Source organism: Acinonyx jubatus, chromosome E1 (genome assembly GCF_027475565.1).
Source record: "Acinonyx jubatus isolate Ajub_Pintada_27869175 chromosome E1, VMU_Ajub_asm_v1.0, whole genome shotgun sequence".
In the NCBI taxonomy this organism is placed as follows: Eukaryota; Metazoa; Chordata; class Mammalia; order Carnivora; family Felidae; genus Acinonyx; species Acinonyx jubatus.
Window position 1 is genome coordinate 48,107,903 of NC_069397.1, and position 8,802 is coordinate 48,116,704.

At 51.1% G+C, this 8,802-nt stretch overlaps 1 long non-coding RNA gene across 1 annotated transcript; it reads left to right on the plus strand.

Annotated features, from left to right (window-relative positions):
* The first annotated feature begins 1,470 nt into the window (after positions 1–1,470).
* On the plus strand, positions 1,471–8,486 carry LOC113596074 (uncharacterized). Its single transcript, XR_003416770.2, has 4 exons — positions 1,471–1,633; positions 6,562–6,651; positions 7,841–7,893; positions 8,222–8,486. It is a non-coding gene; the product is annotated as an uncharacterized LOC113596074 (long non-coding RNA).
* Positions 8,487–8,802: the final 316 nt, after the last annotated feature.

Consider the following 8,802-nt stretch of genomic DNA (forward strand, 5'->3'; position numbering starts at 1 on the left):
TTTATTTTTAGCGTACAGTGACTATATATATATATATATATTATAGTACATTTGGAAATGAAGACCAGATGAGAAAAAAATCAGACTTGGTCCCACCGACCAAAGATGGGCATTGTTAGTAGATAGACATTCCATTCCATTCTTCGGTTTTTTTTTTGTTTGTCTGCTTAACGCATCGGTTGTGGGCTTTCCCCCCTCTGCAGGGAAAAAGACTTCACTGCTTATTATCCCCTTCCCAATCGTCCATATGGAAGGAACTTGAGGGCATCACTCTGGTGGAAGTAAAGGCTGCAGGGTAGGAAAGAAGCCTCTTGGCAAAACAATATTTGTGTCAACTCAGCACTGTGCTAACTGGGGTGGCTTTGGGGAACAGCCACTGGAAATTGGGGGGATGTCAACTTCACACTCCCCATCAAAAGGGCTCCGGAAATGCCAGGCCCACACTGCCACAATCTGCCGACCAGCGGCTGGCAGCTCGCTCTGCCCTGGGTACTCTCAGCCCCGCAGCCCGGCCGTCCCGGCCGAGCGGTGCTCCTGGCTTGCTGCCCCCGGTGTGGGGGGCCTCCCAGATCTTGCTCTAGAATCAGAGAAGATCAGTGAGCAGTTCATTCTTCGCTGCAGCCTCTGCAGAGCTTACCTGCGCCAGGGCCGATGAGCACACGGCCCTTGTGGCTACTTGGTGTGACCTAACATCAGAAGCCGGAAAAGGAAGGAGCCACGGGTAGAGAGCTCCAGGACACAACATACTGGTTTCTTTCTGAGTAGGGGGTTTTTTCAAGCCCCTTCTAACCCCGAAGCTCTGGCCACTCTGCTTAGACTGAGCAGAGAGGACACAGATCAAACACGATGTACCACAAGGTCCACCAGTCACTCCTGATGACGGGAGGAGCTGTCGCGGAACCGTGTGGCCATCAGGCCCAGGTGACAGCGTTCTGCTTCTCTTAATCGTGGTGGTGCTGCAGCACCAACACCTTTTGACTTCTCTCATGGGATTAGGTCTCCCGAGCCGGCCCCACAACCCGCACAAATGACCAGGGGTGTTCCCGAGGTCCCGCGTCAGTCATCGGAGCCTGGTATGTTCGCCCTTCTCCTTTACCTCCTGTCCCAGCTCACCCTCTTTCCCAGACCCGCCCCTCCGGTCCACGAGGACCCCCCTGTCCCTCCTCAGAGCACGGCCGCCGCTGCAAAGCCCACACAGACACCAAGGATCGCCTGGTCACCCTGGCAGGGCGGAGGGAAGGAGAGAAATGGGGAGAAAGGGTTTTGGATGCCCAGCACCAGCGGGCCTGGGACCAGACAGCTTTGCTGCTCCCTCCCCGTATGACCTTGGGAAGTTCCTCCCCCCCTCCCCTCTGGGGCTTACTTTCCTTGTGGGGGGATGGGACACGACCACACCCCACACCGGAAGCCCCTTTCGGCTCTCACGGTCCGTGACCGGAAGTGGGAAGTACAATAGGCCCAAGCACCGGAAGTGCTTCTGAACAAGCAACAGGATGGAGAAACCCTGGAGAGAGGAGTCAGGAGTTCCACCTGCTCTGTCAACCACCGACTGGTAATGACCTTGGGCAAGCCTGCACCTCACTTCATTTGTCCCTAAAGGAGAAATAAAAATACGCATCTACGTTCTTCTCGGGTTAGTGGCAAAAGTCATGAGACGGCAGATGGGAAGATGTAAAATTTGAAAGCCAAGAATGTGAAGGTATTCAGCGGCGCTGAGTCTGCAGGTTGGGGGTGGGGGCAGGGGGCAGGGAGTGCCTTCAGGTCACTGTACCTGCCCCAAGGGTCCAGGAGCACAGTCTGTTATGAACCAGATGCCCGGATGTCCTGGTGTTTTACAGGCAGCTGTGAGGCCCAGGCAGGGCGGGGGGGGGACGGAGCCACCTCCTAACCGTAGGGGAGCGGCCTCTGCGGTCGGTGTGCAACCCCGGTGGGGGGCTCTGGGAAGAATGGCAAACGTGAGGGGCAGGATGTGACATTGGTCTTCGGCCCAGTCCAGAGAGGAGTGGTAAGAAACAAAATGGCGTTTTCTAGAGTTGGTGACACCAGGAGTATTCTAAGAAATCAAAGGAGAAAACTAGGCCACCTGTCAGGCTCTTTTTGAAGAGCTGTAACACTCAAGAAGGGACATGGGCAAGGCCACCAGCCGGGGAGCACACGTGGCCACCAGGGCCTCCTGGTCTACCAGGAAGGACACCTGGCCACCTGGGCTCCAGGCCAAGGGAGGAGAGGGACCGAGACTCCGGGGTTCCCATGACTCTGTTGGTGCAGGCTCGGCCTCACAGAAGGTCATTGTTCTCCACACCCCTTTGTTGTCCTTTCCCAGGCGCCAGGCGGGTGGAAACTGGGGAGGCACGGGCGACCCAGAGATAAAGTCTTTTTATGAGCTTCCTGATTTAGCTGAGAGAGGAACTTGGCCAACTGGCACGGTCGATGGACAATCCCCTCTACCTGGTGCCATCTGTGAGAGGGACACTCTTCCTGGTTCAGATGGGAGGGTGCTGGCACCCTCAGGGGAGGCTTGTGCTGGGTTGCCTGGGGGCAGAGGTCCAACCCAGGAGGACAGTAGCAGGTAAGAGAAGAAAGCCTTGCTCGCCCTTCTGTGCCCAGCCCCACATTCCGGCAAACACGTGCTCAGAAAAAGAAATCTGGCCATTTTTGGTGCTGTATGGACTAGCAGATCATTTCTCAAAGTTCTTCTGGAAATGTCTCCTGACTCCCCCAGGGAAAAGGAAGGTGAAGGAAGCTTAAAGGAAAGCCAAGAAAACAGCCACATAATGGGTCTAAATTCCAAATGTACAGGAGAGATTTGAAGGTGAACCCTGAAACGTCATTAGTCAGGCTCAAGGGGTTTTAAATGAGGCAGTCGGAAATGCCTAGTCTGGGAAATTAAGATGGGGAGAGCCAGAGGGAGAGGTGTTGAGATTTTAATTAAAATAAAAATTTATTCATTTATCTATTTATTTATTTTAGAGGGAGGTGCAGGGAGAGAAAAAAAATTTTAATTTTTATAAGTTTATTTATTTATTTGGGTTGGGGGGGCAGTGCACAAGCAGGGGAAGGGCAGGAGAGGGAGAGAGAGAAGGAATCCCAAGGAGGCTCCAGGCTGCCAGTGCAGAGCCTGACTCAGGGCTCAAACTCACAGCCCATGAGATCACGACCTGAGCCGAAACCAAGAGTTGGACGCTTAACTGACTGAGCCACCCAGGCGCCCCTAAAGCAAACTTTTAATACAAGACATACATGTGCTTGATTAAATAAATGGTCCAATAGGACAAAAAATACGCAGTGAGACATTTACCTTTTTCTTCCTATCCCTCAGTTTCTTAGCGCTCCTTCCAAGAGGCAACTACTCTTACTGACATCCTAGGGTTCCTTACTGGATGATTTCTAGAAGTTATTTCTTACAGATCCATATGAGGCTATAGTGTTTGATATCTATGTGAACGTTATCTCCAAGGAGGGAAGGATGCTTCTCTGATTACCTCCAACGCGAAGGGAGCTAAATTTATGTCCCGGCAGCAGGGACGGCGATGAGGCACCAGGCTGGGGGAGACCAGCGGTCAACAGATGCACAAACAGAACTGGAAAACATGAGATCCTAGAGGTGCTGTGCAGAGAATTAAAATAGAGGGACACACTAGGGAGTGACTGAGTGGTCACTCCCTATCTCCCTCTGAGGAGGTCACTTTCGAGGTGAATAATAGGAATGAATACATCTCCTCTCTCCTGGTCCACTTTGTGGCGTCTACAGTATTCAGTGCTGAGGGCCGCCCTGCCACCCGGCGTGTTCTCCTCTCACTGGACGCTCACACACTGATGTGCGAGTGTTCGAGTGTCCACCGTCCAGGTTGGACTGTCCACCGTCGGTTGCCTATTATTCCCGCCCACCTGCTTCCTTATACCAGAACTGAGACCCCTCACCCCCGGCCCCACCTCACCCTGAGTCCCTCATCCCACTCGGGGCATCTGTGAGTAGCGTGTGGGCCATCTGGAAGGTGGAGGAGGCCACCCTAACTTCTGCCAGCCCTAGACCATCTTCTAGATGCTGTTTTGTTTTAACAGATCCCTGGCGTGAACCACCTTCATCTTCCTTGGTTTCTCCAGAGGACCGTAGAAGAAAATATGCCAGTTCAGGGAGCACTGTGGTTAGCAAACTCTTGGCACCTACTAACCGCATATCTGAACAATAAAGGAGCTCGTAAGATCCTAGATCACCCTCACAGCCTTTTACCCCCGCGTCCAACACACCAAGCCTGAGCCCCGTTGAGCTGGGGGGATACCACCTCTCCAGGAACGAGAGCATTCCCGTTTCTTCCCTGCCCTCTCTCCTTCCTTCTCCCTTGTCTCCTTCCTCCCCTTCACAGTTTCAATACTCACGTATGTGTGCTCAGTCAACATACTGTTTACTGTTGCCTGTTTTTTGTACTTTATGTTAACAAAGTCACATGCATGTTGTCTTCTAGAATTTGCATTTCTTTTTTTAAGTTTACTGATTTATTTTGAGAGAGAGAGAGAGAGAGCGAGAGAGAGAGAGCGCGCGTCCATGCACTGAAGGGGCAGAGAGAGAGGGAGAGAGAATCACAAGCAGGCTTTGCACCATCAGTGGGGCTTGAACTCACAAACCGTGAGATCATGACCTGGGCCAAAATTGAGTCGGATGCTTACCCGGCTGCGCCCCGTAGAATTTGCCTTTCTTCATCACATTTTGGTTTCGAGATTTCTTTTCAAGTTCACGCTCACAGCCGTAGTTTGTGTTTGCCAATCAATAGCGTTTATTTACATTAAATGACCACAGTTTGTCTCTTCCGCTGCTGCCGGACTCTGAGGCGGTTTTCCATTTCTTACTATTGGGAACAGCGCTGTACAGAACATTCCTCTCCCTGTCTCCTGGTGCACGTGTGGGAGATAACCAAGGAGCGGAATTGCTGGCTCGGAGTGCTATGAGCAGATCTGACCTGTTAGACAAGACAGAACTCTTTCCCATGGGAGGTTTCATTTGAAGAAAGTTCTCTGTAAGGTTGGAGAAAGGGAACACAGGGCTGGGTGGGCTCAGAAATATCTTCTGTAGTCATTATGAAGGCAGCTGTGAGCTTTTGAAGAGTAATTCTGCAATTCTGATAAGTAAGAAGCAACATAACGTGATGCACTTGGGCAACTACAGGAGGAACTTACCTTGCAGGATGCATTTGTTAATACACAGTGTTTCTGCTGCCATGAGTAGAACGCCCTAAGTAGAGGAAACCGTGACCCACTTAATTGCAAAAAAAGAGAGGGAGGTGGTCTGCAATCTAAAGAGGACCGGCTTGAGCACTGGGTGTTATATGCAGGGGATGAATCACTGAATTCTACTCCTGAGATCATTATCGCACTATATGCTAAGTTGGATGTAAATTTTAAAAAATATTAAAAAATAAAAAACACATGTAAAAACAGAGTCAGGGAATCCTAGCCTGTCAATGGGACTTTTCAAAGGGCTGAGTGAAAGCCAGGGGCGAGGGCCCAGTTATCCAATGGAACAGTCTCTGAGTGGGGGTCTCTGAGACACTCTCGCTGCTCAGTCAGCATGAACTTGCTTGAGGGACCATCAGTCTCTCAAGGCTTTATCTCGCCTCCTGAGCAAACTGACAAAAATCCCCCTTTGGAACCCACCTGGCTAATGCGTAGCCATAGGGACTATATTGAGGGGTATTGCTCTGTCAGCCACCTGCTGGGGCCTCCCTGTTTGGGGAGGCCTCCCTCTCTTACTCTCACCCTCTTACCTGCAGCCTGCCTATTCCATCATTTTATTCATAATAATAAGAATTAAAGCTACTCCCATGGTTTTGATTTTTCTTGTTTCTGTTCATTGGGATGCAAATGGGAATACATAGACTCATACATACACACAAATGAAAATCAAGGCCATTGTTTACCCCAGTGGATTTTATACACAACATAGGCCAAAGTGCATCCCCGTGGATGTACTTCTCAAGATGCAGATCTGTCATGGGGTGCCCACGTGGGTGATGCCATAGCTTTCCTTCACCCGTGTCAACCAAGCGTACATGTGACAAGATGGCTTCTTTCCATGCTTCCATTTTCCGGTCGAGTCGCATAGTGCTTGGGAATCTGTGAAATATTTTCATCAGCCTCGTTTTATTAGATTTGTACAACCCGCTGAGCAAGCAAGAAAGGATTATTTCCAGGTATGCCGGATGAAGAAACTGAGGCCCAGAGAGGTTGATGGATTTGCCCAGGGTCACACAGCCAAGACCTGCCTTTGCTCTTCTCCCATACCACATGAGCTGGGTCACCCCATCTCTGATGCCGATACATGCTTCTCAGGAGTTCAAGTGTGATTCGGGCAGAGATTCTCTCTGTCTGGGGGGCTCCACCTGCTGAAAGTCACCAGGAAAGTCACCCCACAGAGCGTGACAGCCAACCTATGTCATCGGGGCCCTGGCCCCAGCTGTGTCCTCCAAGGAGCCAGTCCTCGTCCTCGGAAACCATTCGCATCACCAGGGTGATAATGACCGTATAGCAGGAACGAATAGTGGCTTCCCACCTTGCTCTGATTTTCAGGTCTCTGCTCGGTTGCTGAAGGTAAAGGTCCTGAGAAAAACCAGCATCGACCGCAGCTGTCCTCAGGGATACGTGTACACTCGAGATAAGGTGAGTTGCCCCAACCATTTTATGATACTAATTGTTGGGGAACAGGATATTTGTCCTCAAACACATCAACGTGACCCTCCCAGCCTCCCTCTGCGCGGATTAAAACAAAGCCATTTGCTTGTAAGAAGTGCGCCACCCCCCCCCCTCCCAGAACTGTAGCGTGTATACTCCCTTTTCCCCCCCAGAAAACCGAATTTCCAGACGGCGTGCCTTGCCCCAGCAGGCCTCTGTGTGGCTTGAACAAATAATGCAAAACCTCCAACCGCCCCTACAAAGAACCCACTCCTGCCACATAGGCTCCGTTCCGTTTCATTTTCTTTTCTTTTGTTTTATTTCATTCGGGTTTTTTTTATCCGACTAATGATTTTTGGTTGTTTTTTCTCCTACGCTCTGCTCCGCCCCAACACCTCCGGTTGTACACAAAGTAATTCTAAACTGTAAGCTACTCCTGACTTAACTGCTTATTAAAAACACTAATATGCTTGGCGGCTTTGATGTCTGCCCAACAACAAAGGGAGAGAGTTACTCTGGGTCACTGTAATCCTTGATTTGTCACTAAGTTATGACACCCAGCAGAGCTGTGTGACAGTGCAAATCAATCATCGTGTGCTCTCGGCGGGGCCTTCCCTGCCTCCCGCCAAGCCTCTGCAGTGTAATTAGCTTTTTTCACACTACCATAATGTACATCTGCAGTTTCAGCAAGAAAAAGAGACGGAGGAGAGCTCACTGGAAAGCACAAGCCTTAAAAAAAAAAAAAAAAAAAAAAAGTTCGTATCATGGGAAAAAAAAAAAAAAGTCTGAAAGAGAAACATCAGAGACCTTTGTAAGTTTTTGCTTCTGAGACATTATACCTGAAATACACAGGCCCGGGGTACTTCGAATTGTTAAATGTAGACGTTAAAAACGGCTGCATGAAACCCTTTACGGAAGGCATATCTGATGGTGTTTATAGGGCTTCTTCTTCTTTGGGGATGGTCCGCGTCCTGTCTCTTCTCCAGCCCCTCTCTGCCCCTCCCACCCGCCACCGGTTGGTCATGCGGAGATTCTTGGAACCCCAGCCTTCCCTGAGCTGACCAAGATCCAGAAGGCAAGACCTCGATTGCAGCCAAGTTTTGCAAAAGTTTGCTCAAATTCTTCAGGTGGGGTGGCGTCCCTGAGTGAGAAGCTTGTTACTCTGTTCATTTTGCAGTGGTAAATAACACCGAGCAAAGAAGAGAGCCAGGGAGGAGGCTGACAGCAGGGGTGAGAGCGATTCAGGCCATGGTGTCAGACACAGAGTGACGCTTTTGTCTTGGCCCAGGAGGGAGGCAGACAGATGAGATCCAGCGACTCCGCGCATATTGGGGGTGCTCAGGAGGCTGTCTGGTTCCTCTGGAAAACCTTCTGCCAGGGATGGGGGCGGGAGACAGCCAGGCGGCTTTCGGGCTTTCCTGGCCAGGCTTAAAATGGGCTGGGGGTTGGACGTTCTCCTCCCAGATTCCCCTTCCTTGCCTGGTTGGGGGGAATTGGACAGGGCGAGGAGTCAGGTGCAGACGCGTCACGGTGTCACCACGCAGTATCTCCTTTTCAGGTGATGGCTCGTGCTTCCTGCAGGGAGAGAAGCCACATATCCCAGGAGGCCGGAGCCCAGCTCTCCGGTGGCTCCTTCCACCCATTTTGGGTGGGATTTCGTAAGAACCCGGCCCCTGTTTCTTACATCTCTGTCCCTAGCTCCTGAGCACTGAGTGAATGGACAGGCTCTGACTGCACAGCCCTTCCGAGACGGTGCTGCCGGGCTCTGGGGGTGTGGGGGTGTGGGGCTCCTGCGAAGGTCCTGGTGCAGCCGTCAGGATCTTCTGCTCCCCATCCCTGGCAGGATCTTCTGCCAGGTCGGCGCTGCAAGGAAAGGAGCTCAGCAAACTCTGAAAAGATACGGAGGAAACTGAACTGCACATTGCTGAGTGACAGTCTGAAAAGCCTGCATACTGGATGATTCCAACTAGAGGACATTTCTGGAAAAGGCAAAACTACAGAGAAAATAAAAAGATCGGGGGTTGCCAGGGCTTGGGAGGGAGGGACGGATGGATAGGTGGTACACAGAGGGCTTTTAGGGCAGTGACGCTCTCCTGTGTGGTGCTGTAACAATGGATACATGTCATTCTACGTTTGTCC